Below are 11,961 nucleotides of genomic sequence, written 5' to 3'. Positions count from 1 at the left end.
CGCAGCAACCATGTCCACACCCTGCAGCTGCGTCTACAGACGGCAACAACGGCCCTCGAGGAGTGGGCCACAACATGGCGCCTGGCCTACATCCCGGAAAAGAGCCAGGCACTAATCGTCGCGCTGCGCCCAGTTCCTCAAGGCGCGCCGCAGCTGACAGTCTGTGGAAGGGCAGTGCCATGGAGCAACAGCGCCAAATATCTTGGCGTCACGTTCGACAGTCGTCTCACGTGGCGCCAACACATAGAAGAGGTTAGGAGAAAGGCACTGGGACGGCTACGCCTCCTATACCCAGTCATGAACCCCACCTCAACCTTACCAGAAGAGCTAGGTCTCACGCTCTACAAGGCAACCATCAGGCCGCTGTTTGACTACGCAGCGGTCGTATGGGGCAACGCAGCTGAGACCAACATCCGCCGCCTTCAAAGAGTGCAAAATAGAGCCTTGAGGGCGGTACTACACCTCCCGGTGGACTTCAACACGGAGGAACTTCACGTCATCGCGGACGTCCCTACACTCCGACAGCGGTTCCAGAGAGCCGCGCAAACTTTTTATGAGAAGACCGCGAACTCGCGCAACCCATTGGTGCGAGAACTCGGCCAACGCCCTCACTGGCGCGCAACACTACGCTGGCCAGACTTACTTCGCCATCAGCAAGATTGAGCCGAAGTAAAGACATTCTCGAAACAGTTTTCATTGTGCAGAACAGGATATAGACAATAAGTAAAGACTTTCCCTAGATGTAAGACATAGACGCTAGAAGGAACAGCGCCAATGGCGCTACAGACTTCTATAACTGAATGGAGACGCAGATCACTGCGTCCCACGACATTGCACAGTTGCTGTTGCTGTTGCTGGAGCGGCAGTCTTGCGACTCACTCTGAAGATGGCTGGACGGTATACAGCCGAAATATTGGAAGCAGAAGGAGATTTCTTGCGGCTGCACACCCGAAACTTAATGGAACAGTCTTTGCGCCGCCAAAACCTGAAAATTCACACCTTACCCTCAGTTTGGGATGAATTCGGCTATCGACTAGATGTCGGCCGTGCAGCCAATGGAGAACATAATGAACATTTATGAAGGCTTTTTAAAAACTTTTGTCTTTTCTGAGTAATTTAGTATGCAATTTGTTGGTGCTCAGCCCTTCTTCCTAATAAATAATTCTATTTAAAATCGGGTCCTTCTTTTTGGGACACCCTGTACATTCTGGTGGTCGCTCTATCAGTCACAGATAACTGCAGATAAACTATTTATATACTGGCTTATTGTGTGTATGTGTACAATGTTACATTGGCATCCGTGTGTGTCTTCTGGTTGCTTTACTTTTTCGTCAGACAGTATAGATGACAGTGGCAGGTTTCCGGTCGAAGCGTTACCATCCACCGTAATGCGCGCGCGTGGCCAATCTGCCGGTGCACAGTAAGTGCTCGAGACGACGGTCTCTGTTACTTCGTTCCATTGGGCTGCGACATTAAAAGTACAAAAAGCCATTTGCCAGCAGACGGTCGCGGAAAAAGCGCGTAGGGCTCTAAGACGGCTCGGAACGAGTGCCCTGCAAAGTGGTAGGTAGGGATGAGGTTTACGATGCCGTTTCCCGGCGACAGAGGGCGAGCTGAAGAGCGATCTGGCCAGCCGGCGAGCGGCGGACGCGCAGGTGAGTTAGCGGCCGGTGCGGCAAAACCTCGGGGGCGTAATAAAGCCGAACGCTACCGAGCGCGCAGCGAGCGTAGCGCGCCAGATATACGCGCGGATTAGCCGGCCGGCCGGGCCCTCGTAAAGTCAGACCCGTAACGCCCCCGCCTCCTCCTCCTCCTCCTCGAGCCGCCTCCTTCCTCCGCGGCCCGGCCAGGCCCGGCGTTTAGCTGTGTCTTAAATACACGCCTCTATAATTTATACAGAGTACCTGCCTCCGGGATTGGCTCAGCCGGATTAGGCGTGTTCTGCCGACCTGATAATGCACCAACGCCGACAGGCAATCCGTTCTCGGAAAAGCCGATAGCGCACGGGAGAGGGACGCGCGGCCGTATTCAATTGGACCGCTGCCCAGAAGTTTGGCAACAGATCGCCGCCCGCCTCGGGCGTCCTTTAAGCGCGCTAGTAGCTGTTTCTCGGGGACCCTCCCCCGCTGCGAGATAGTACACGACCGTGCCTTGTTATAGCTGTAAATCACGGGGCAAGTCCCATTGGCGCGGCGAACTCTTGTATGGCGTGTACACCGGTCTCAATAGCAGGGTAGCCTCGGCCGTTGTGTAGTATGCCAGCATCCTGTATAAGGTATTATAAAGTAACCGTAGTTTCCAAAATAAGAGCGGATTTTAACATAAATCTCCGTAAGTGTCTGTTATTGCCATTGCCATACAGCCAACAAACAGCCTTGCCACAGTGGTAACACCGGTTTGCGGCACATCATAGAAGTTAAGCAAAGCGCTGTCGGGCTTGGCTAACACTTGGATGGGTGACCGTCCAGGTCTGCCGAACGCTGTCGGCAAGCAGGGTGCACTCAGCCCTTATGAGGCCATCTGAGGAGCTACTTATTTGAAAAATAGCGGCTCTGGTCGTGAAAGCTGGCAATAGCCGGAATGGCGGTGTGCTGACCACAGGCCCTCCATATCCGCATCCAGAGACGCCTATCGCCTGAGTATGACACGGCAGTCGGTCGGTACCGTTGAGCCTTTCGAGGTCTGTTCGGACGGTGAGACAAGTATACAGCCGGCCGAAGTGGCCGTGCGGTTAAAGGCGCTGCAGTCTGGAACCGCCAGACCGCTACGGTCGCAGGTTCGAATCCTGCCTCGGGCATGGATGTTTGTGATGTCCTTAGGTTAGTTAGGTTTAACTAGTTCTAAGTTCTAGGGGACTAATGACCTCAGCAGTTGAGTCCCATAGTGCTCAGAGCCATTTGAACAAGTATACATTTGTGTCCTTACTAAAGCCTAAAATGGAACTCAGTTGGCCTCGTCACGTGATATACAGGGTCCCATTTATCTTGACTGCCCAAAATAACTTTGCCCAGAAGAAAAATAAAAATATATCAAGCAAGACGGCCGGAGTGACCGAGCAGTTCTAGGCGCAACAGTCTCTAGCGCCAGTACGTAGTTCTACGTTCTAGGGGACCGATGACCTCAGATGTTAAGTCCCATAGTGCTCTGAGCCATTTGAACCATATCAAGCAATTGTTCTTTAGCTACGAGGGGAAGATTACCAACACAACTTGGAAATCGGGATGACGTGGCTGCTTTGTGCATCAAAATAATTCAACAGCTGCAGTAAAAAGTTTGTGGCCGAGCTGCGCTTGTCAGCGGGTGCTCCGCTTCTAGCTAGAATGGTTGCCTCAGCTGCCTCGGCCATCCGGGCACGTTTCACAGTCGACACAAATTCCGAAGTGCTGCTCACCACTGATTTTGTGACAGCATTCATTTTCCTCATTACTAGCAGCCTAACTGTTTTCCTGCATGAATTCGCACTGAAAGAGCCATATGCCTGTCGAGGCTTATATATGTACAATTACATATGTCGAGTCAGTTCTTCTGGACATATCATGTATACCACGCTGTTTAATACAATTATATATGTGGTTTTTGTTCTTTCAGACATGCTCGAAAGGACGGAAACCACATATATAATTTTATAGATGTGCCTCGATAGATATACGGCTCTTTCAATGTAAATGCCTACCATCATTTGCCCCCTAATGGGAATACAGTTAGGCTGTGAGCAATGGGAAATATGAATGGGGTCACAACATCCGTGGTGGGCCGCACTTGGTAATTTTGATCGGCTGTAAAGCGTGTCCGGATGGCCAAGGCAGTTAAGGCAACCATTCGAGAGAAGTTCAGCATCTGGCTTCGAATTCCGGTCCACCACAAATTTTCAAGTGCAGCTGTTGAATTATTTCAACTCCGAAAGCAGATATCTCATACCGGTTTCCCTTAAGTCATCAATGTAACTCTGCATACGTAGATCATTGCTGTCTGTTCTCTCAGACACATCTGAAAGAACAGTCTCCACGTTTATAATTGTGTCAACCAGTATTATGTACTTTCTAGCAACTTTGCTCGTTACGAACATATGCACAGCAATGCCTCGGTTTTAAATAGTGGCCTAAATTTTTTATTCAGCAGTCTACTTCCTCTTTTCAATACCTGATCAAAAACGTATCACGCAAACATGACATTATTAAAAATGGATACAAAATTGACTTGACTCTCTCGTACCAGCACACAATGCAGATGCGTGGCGTAACATAACTCGCCCACTTACTGCAGTTGACAGTAAACGCATGGAAACACAAGGAAAATGCACATCGGTGCTAAGTCAACTGTTTTCAATTCAAGTTTAGTCTGAGTACAAAGAATACCAACGAAGGTGAAAATGCTATTCATCTATGGATAACGTAACTTAGGAGAACAGTATTTGGCATAAAGGTTTCTGTTTACAAGACGGGCACATATAGTACAGTACTGTAACGATATACTATATACAGTAAAAGCAGTCCTTAATTAAAAAAAAAAAAACTGCATATCACTACTTCTCTTCTGTTGTGGTTGGCTTAATTACCGGTGCGCAATTTACTAGTGTGTGCATCTGTTTACTGTAAATTGTAATAATGATAATAATAGTGACTACAGTCGTAACAGTACAATGGATGTAGCCATTACAGTGTATTAACAGCTATAGGAAAACTGATTGATTCTAAGAACGATTTGTTTAGACATCTACCCCGTTAACAAAACCAATTTACTACCATTACTAATGCTAAATTAGTGACCTCAGCTTTTAGATGTTGTGTACGTTGTGTTTAGAAAGAGTTTAATGAAAAATTCCGTTTCACATATACGACAGCGGATAGGCAGATCAAATATAAAAATAATTACAGCTTTAGCAAACTGCTGTTACATCTCTTTCACCTCCGAATCAGTTACTACTGTGTCGAATATCTTTCGGTCTGCTGTAGTTGTATTATAAAAAAAATAAAAATAAACCTTTGTAGTTTTTTTGATGATGTAGGAGAACTCTGTTTCGAAATCAATTAAGTAAAGCTGATTAGCTTCTAGGGGTTTGGGTTCACAGTCATATAGAAGTTTTTGAAGGACATCATGTTCACCGTCGACCTTAAAAATAATTTATTTTATTATTGCAATTTCGGCCTTTGGGCCGTTATCAAGTGATAGTGCAGAAGCTAAAAAATATTTAAAAAATATGAAGCACAGAGTATCTATAGAGTGGCACAAACATGCCTTCAGACAGTACGTAGTACATTACAAAAAATGGTGAAAATAACACATCACTTACATTTTAATTCAACACATGTCAGATTTTAAAATCATCCGACATGCATACATGTCATCGTCATCCTGTCCCCTTGTACCTTACTACTTTACCATTACATAAAAAGCTCTAGGTTGTCAACAGATGTAAAACGATATTATGATATGAAGCTTACAGTTGTTATCGCGAGAATGTAGTTTCTCTGATAAGTGGACAAAAAAACGGCTCTGAGCACTATGGGACTTAACATCTATGGTCATCAGTCCCCTAGAACTTAGAACTACTTAAACCGAACCAACCTAAGGATATCACACAACACCCAGTCATCACGAGGCAGAGAAAATCCCTGACCCCGCCGGGAATCGAAACCGGGAACCCGGGCGTGGGAAGCGAGAACGCTACCCCACGACCACGAGCTGCGGACGATAAGTGGACAGAAAACTGAACTGTGAACATATTTTCGCGCCAACGACCTTATGTCACATGCAGACGGTGTGTTAGGACATTGATTTATCGTGATTTGTGTTAAGTATGTCAACATTGGTAACAGTTCACGTAATTTGCGTCATTTCACGATGTGCAGAGCTTCGTGCTCGTTTGATGTTACTGTACTCCTACAGTCAAAACACTTAGTTCTGATGAAGAATGCTTTACATGTCAAAAGATTTTAAAGCCCGACATGTGTTGTGGCAAACTGTAAGTGATGTGTTATTTTCACCATTTTTTGTGATGTACTATTTACGTTCTGATCGTATACTTGTGCCACTCTGTATATAAACTCTGTGCTTCACAATTTGTAATATTTTTAGCTTTTGCAATACTGCTTGATAATGACCCAAAGTCCGAAATTTCAGTAGTAAAATAAATAATTTCTACAGTCATTGGAGACCATGATGTCTTTTAAAAAATTCAGTAAAACTCCTTTCATGGGAAACACAAAGAGTTGAACGGCAATTCCTGACGAAATGAGTGAGGAAACGCTCTTCTGTCCTGAGTTCCATCTGATAGATTTTCTTGCAGAGGAATTTTTTCCGTCTGCTGCGTCCGGTCACGACCTTAATTAATTACGCTATGTCCACCGAGTTCACGCGTGCGGATGCAAAATTCATGACGGCGGACGTGACGTGGCATTATTTTTGGGCAGCAAAGTGTGTCGCAGAACTGATGTCTGCGGTGTTCTGTCGCTTGAGACGAAATCAGAAAACGTTCGTCCTCTCTTGCAGCGTTTTCTCTAGACTTCTAGGCTTTCCTATGGCAGTTAAGTCAAATCTTCAAAAACGAAAAAGTTATTTTCGGCAGAGGAGAATTGAAACAGTTTATCAGACAACTACGTAATAGGGGCCACTGAAGAATCAACTTGCGAATTTCTTCTATCGTCGATTACAGCCGTCACTTTCGCCGTGATGCCCATGTACTTTACGCCACTAGAGCGGGAGGATAACAACGACCATATCGGCGATGTTCTTGGAAATTCCACAGTTGCGGAGGGATCTGCCACTTTCTCTATGTTTTTGTAATGTTTCGAATGTAATACTAGAGGATAAATAATACGTAATCAGCTGCCATTCGATGGATTTAAAAGCAGAAATTCTGGATAAACGTCAGAAATTATAATGAAAACCTCATACACGCTACCGAGAACTATTCAGTTTCATGAATTTCAGTGTGATGTTTACGAACAGCTCTACCTTACGTTACATAACTTTCGTACTTCTATGTTGTCCTTAAAAGTTTATCGCATCACCAAGGAAATGCTCTGCATGTAGCTACATAATATGAAAAATTCATAAATTATTTAGCTTACGGATTTGACCCTGCAGAATGAAGCGCCACTGAGTTCAATAAAACACAGAATATATGACGCCACACCAGGCTCCATCGTTGTACTAAATCTGTAGACTGTTCACTTGTTTTACAAAAGCTTCCCACTTAAGCATGAGTACTATATAAATACTTTTGAAATAGTTTTCAACCCCTTTATCATATTCTAAACAACAGGACATAACTGCAGTTGCGACAATCGTAGCCGACCCTGTAACTATGTCTATAAGTAGGACCAGCAAAGAATACGATTTATTTGAGCAGCACAGGCCTGTCTTCTTTTTGCGTCCAACTACAGAGCTGGGTATGAGACCTCCACTTGGAGCAGTTCACACTGCAACGAACGATTAACATAAGCTCACTTTTTGGATATTTTTGTGAAAAGTTTCAAAGTTAAAATTAACGAGGATTATACCGCTGTATCGGTGTTTAAGAGAGGTTTTGTTGCATTTGGAAAAAAAAGCACGTCGTTTCACTTTAAAACTATATTGCTTAAATATATCCATTGATAAAAGAGTTAAAGAATATTACTCATTCAATTCTGTCTACTGTGAAATGCTGAAACCTCGTTTCGATATCTTGAACAATTCATGAAATAAGAGGGGTGAAAGCTTTGGGTGATTCACCCTACATAATTATCATTGGTATTCACGAGATTAGAGGCTTTTCTCTTCTTCTGTCATCTCTAATAGCCACAACGTCGATAAGATATTAAAATGTATATTTATTTCCACACATCTATTTGTTAAGTGTGAGAGACATTAAAAATGTTACTTATGTCCTGATTACTTTAAATCCTAGCATGAAGTCGCCATTTTACACTTTTCGTATGGCGACCCTGCCAGGATTTAAATTAATCATGACACGTAAGCATGACCATAGATACTTTTTGCGATGGCTTTTAAGGATTCAATTCGATTCACTGTTCTTCTGTTAAATTGTAAAACATACTGAAATGGTGATAAACCAGTTGAGTGTGATCGAAAATTTTTTGGTCGTTTTGTGTGATAAATGTGTTTCACATTTTCCATTATACATGTGTAAGTCATTTGCTTCATGTAGTTGATGCTGCCTGGACTTAAATTTTTAAATTAATTATTTTGTTCAATCTTCATTCTTCTTCCATATAAACTGTTTAATTAATAATTCAGATGATGAAACATATGTAATTCATTTGGCGACTTTATGCTACGATTTGAATTAGTTATGCTATATAAACACATATGCAGTCACCTTTGAAGACTGTTACTATCAGTAAAACAAAATTACGTGCTTCTCAGCCTACTATCAGTTGCCAAAAACCTCTTTTCGATATCTTGAAAATTTTACAAAGCAAAGGGGGTACGAGTTTTAAGTGAACCACCCTGTTCAGAGCATCGCACAGCCCTGGCTGATGCATCAGAAAATCGTTTATGGGGTCAATGTACGCGAGTCGAGCCATCGATCGACCAGCAGAAGACAAAGAAGACTGTGTTGTAGAGGCCAGTTTACTTAGGGGGCAGGTTATCAGGAAAAGCTCTTCTTTAAGCGTGGCGTGGCATGGCGTGATATGGCGAGCCATGCGTGACAGCAGCCAGCTAGTCATAGGCGCGCATCCATATGCGTATGCGTAGAGGAGCAGTGTTTGCGTGTGTACACGCTGGGGTGCTTGTAGAGGTGGCGAGGTGGTAGGAGGGGCGGGGAAGAGTGAGGGGGTGGGCGGAGGGGGGAGCGGCACCAGTGTTTGGCGCAGCAATCCCGGCGGTTCCGGCGCAGTGGTCGCGTGTCGCCTGCCTGCGCAGAGCTTAGTCGAGCCGGCTGGCCGCTGCTTTCATTTCAACACGCGGGCAGCCGTTACAAATTACTCCTCGCGCAATATCAGCGGGTTAATTTACCCAGGGGTGTGCGTCCCGCCTGCGGAGGCGGCGCAAGCTGGCCATCATTTTAATTTCCGGCCTAGTCCCCGGCTCCCCACCACTCGAAGTCATCCCCCCACGCGGCGCGCGTTCGGATACACATGTGTGTGCGATGATATCGGCGCAAGTGTGCCAGCTCCGGCTCCTCAGTATCCACCCCCACCATCGGCCGCTCGCTACCCTGTAGCCGGCCACCTTACACCCCTCTCCGTCAGTCCGGCGCGCGCTGGGTGTGCGCCTTTAAGGACGATTTGTGCCGAGCGCGCTGGGCTGGAATGACCCCTGAGGGAGGTGTAACATTTGATGAAAAAAGTTAGCCCTCCCGGCCGGCGTCCGAAATGGCTCTATTTGAATACCTAATCCGGGGGCGCGGCAGTGAGGGATGTTGGCAGACGCGGTAGAGAGAGAGGGAGGTGCGGGGAGGGGAGGGCTCGTTGACGAAGCACATAGCTCTGAGGCTTGCCGAGTTACACGATAAACTGCTCACCTCACCTCACCACGCTCTGCGCCCGCTCACTGTGTCGATACTCGCTCACCATCCCCGTTATTACGGCCACTTATTCTCTTGTACTGAGGCACTGGCGTAGTTATCCTGCTAGCGGCCGCCACAAACGAACTGTTTGGAAATGAATTACGAGGGGCGTTCTGTAAGTAATGCAACATATTTTTTTCTGAAAGCAGTTTGTTTGATACACGATTCCAATACACTACATTATTCCGCATTCTTTTTGGCTACAAAACCCTATTTTTCAATATAATATTCGTCCAGTGCAATGATTTTACTCTACCTAGGAACCGGTTGGTAGGACATGTTCTGAGGCATCAGGGGATCACAAATTTAGCATTGGAGGGCAGCGTGGAGGGTAAAAATCGTAGATGGAGACCAAGAGGTGAATACACTAAGCAGATTCAGAAGTATGTAGGTTGCAGTAAGTACTGGGAGATGAAGAAGCTTGCACAGGATAGAGTACCATGGAGAGCTGCATCAAACCAGTCTCAGGACTGAAGACCACAACAACAACAACAACAACAACAACAACAACTGGGAGGGCCTGCGTGCCCGCATGGTACGACTCTACTGGTTGACGTCGGAGCCAACGTCTTGCCGCGTCAATAATCTCCCCAATATCCACGTACTGCTTTCCGCGGAGTGCATCCTTCACTAGGCCAAACAGATGGAAGTCGGAAGCTGTTAGATACGGGCTGTAGGGTGGGCGAGAAAGAACGGTTCCAGAATCCTCTGAGCTCCTCTTGGGTGCGCAGACGTGTATCAGCAATACCGACAGAGACGTCCAGTTGAGCTGCGAGATGTTTGTCATTCGTCGATCACCTCGAATGAGAGTGTCCGCACGTTCCAACAATGCAGGAGTCACAGCTGTGTGGGGCTGATCAGCTCTGGAGATAGCCGGCCGGGATGGCCGAGCGGTTCTAGGCGCTACGGTCGTTGGTTCGAATCCTGCTTCGGGCTTGGATGTGTGTGATGTCCTTAGGTTAGTTAGCTTTAAGTAGTTCTAAGTTCTAGGGGACTTATGACCTCAGAAGTTAAGTCCCATAGTGCTCAGAGTCATTTGAACCTTTTTTTGAACTTCACAAATATAGTGAGAACTTTTTCCTCTCTATAGACTCACTGAGAAATGTTACCCAATGACAGGTTGAGCAAATGCCTGTATAAGTGACGCTGTGTCGCAGTAAATGCGTGGCGTACTCTTTTCCTTTATTTACTCGAAGTATTGTCAGCGACAGGGGATATCAAGCAATCAAGCGATGATTTGTATGTTTTTATTTTGCGTCTTTCTTTTAATTTTGCTTTTTATTGGAGAAATTACGACATTCTTCTGTTTCACGTTGCAAATCAGCAATTTGAAAACAAAACCTAAATTACACATTGACAGTCTCGATATTGCTATACATACTGTTTATTCAGAAGTTACAGACGGGAGATGATTACGTACAACAAAATTAGTGGTAGGTCACGGGCAAGTTTACATAATCGTGGCTCAGTTTTTAGACAGTTCACCGCTTCCGATTTCGAAAGGAATCTAATATGACCCTGATCGCACACGGAAACAAAGCGACTGAAATGAATTTACGCCTGGTATATATTAACACACCTAATGCGCAGTTACCGCCGTTGCGATCTTATCTGATCGAAGCTACTAGGAGAACTATTGTCGTCTACGCGTACTTATAGTAGCCTACGGTAATTTTACAAGTCTACAACTACGTTCATAATCCAACCATCAATAACCGTATCTCGCCAGGCTTTTTCGGCCTACTAGAGGGCAACTTTTCCAGTTTTGCGCAGCTGTGCTTATGGTGTCAGCCAATCGCTGTGGAGCCCTCAATAAGTGGACTGCCAAGGCGCAGGGGGCGTCCGCTTCAAAACCGCACGATTGAGCGGTGCGCGTCGGCTGCGCGGCAGTGGCGAACGCGCCCCCTGTGGCACTAGGGCGCAACGCAAGGGCTGCCTGCTCACCCCCGCTCACATACATTATTTATGAGACAGCGTGCCGCGCCCAGTTCATATATGGCGGGGCTGAATGGAAATGAATATACACGTCACCTCCAACGCTAGGTGGAACGGGAGCGGCCAGCGCGGGGGGTGACCCCGCCTCGATGCAAATGGGCAATAACGCAAGTGGGCGCCGAGAGATGGTTTTAATTTGCCCTAAAAGGAGTCTCCGCCTTCTCGAGACTTCTGTGGACGACGCAAGCGCGACTGCTAGACGGTTGTCGACACCTCCCGCCGACTTTACAGTGCCCTATTGTACGAAATTTACAGCTGGTCTTGTGAGCAATAGAGAAACCAAATTTGGCCGTCAGTAGTTCACTCCGAACAGGGAGAAGGCCATTTAGGTAGCCCCAAGTGTATCTGGGAAGTGTGCTTGAATAGTTTCAGAAACCGTGATATACTGCCCCCCCCCCCCCCCCAAATCGAAATTCTTTAAGAATCGACCTCCAACGCATACAACAACTTCA

This window comes from Schistocerca serialis, chromosome 7 (assembly GCF_023864345.2).
Source record: "Schistocerca serialis cubense isolate TAMUIC-IGC-003099 chromosome 7, iqSchSeri2.2, whole genome shotgun sequence".
In the NCBI taxonomy this organism is placed as follows: domain Eukaryota; kingdom Metazoa; phylum Arthropoda; class Insecta; order Orthoptera; family Acrididae; genus Schistocerca; species Schistocerca serialis.
The sequence above is the reverse complement of the archived record's forward strand: the minus strand, read 5'-3'. Positions refer to the sequence as shown.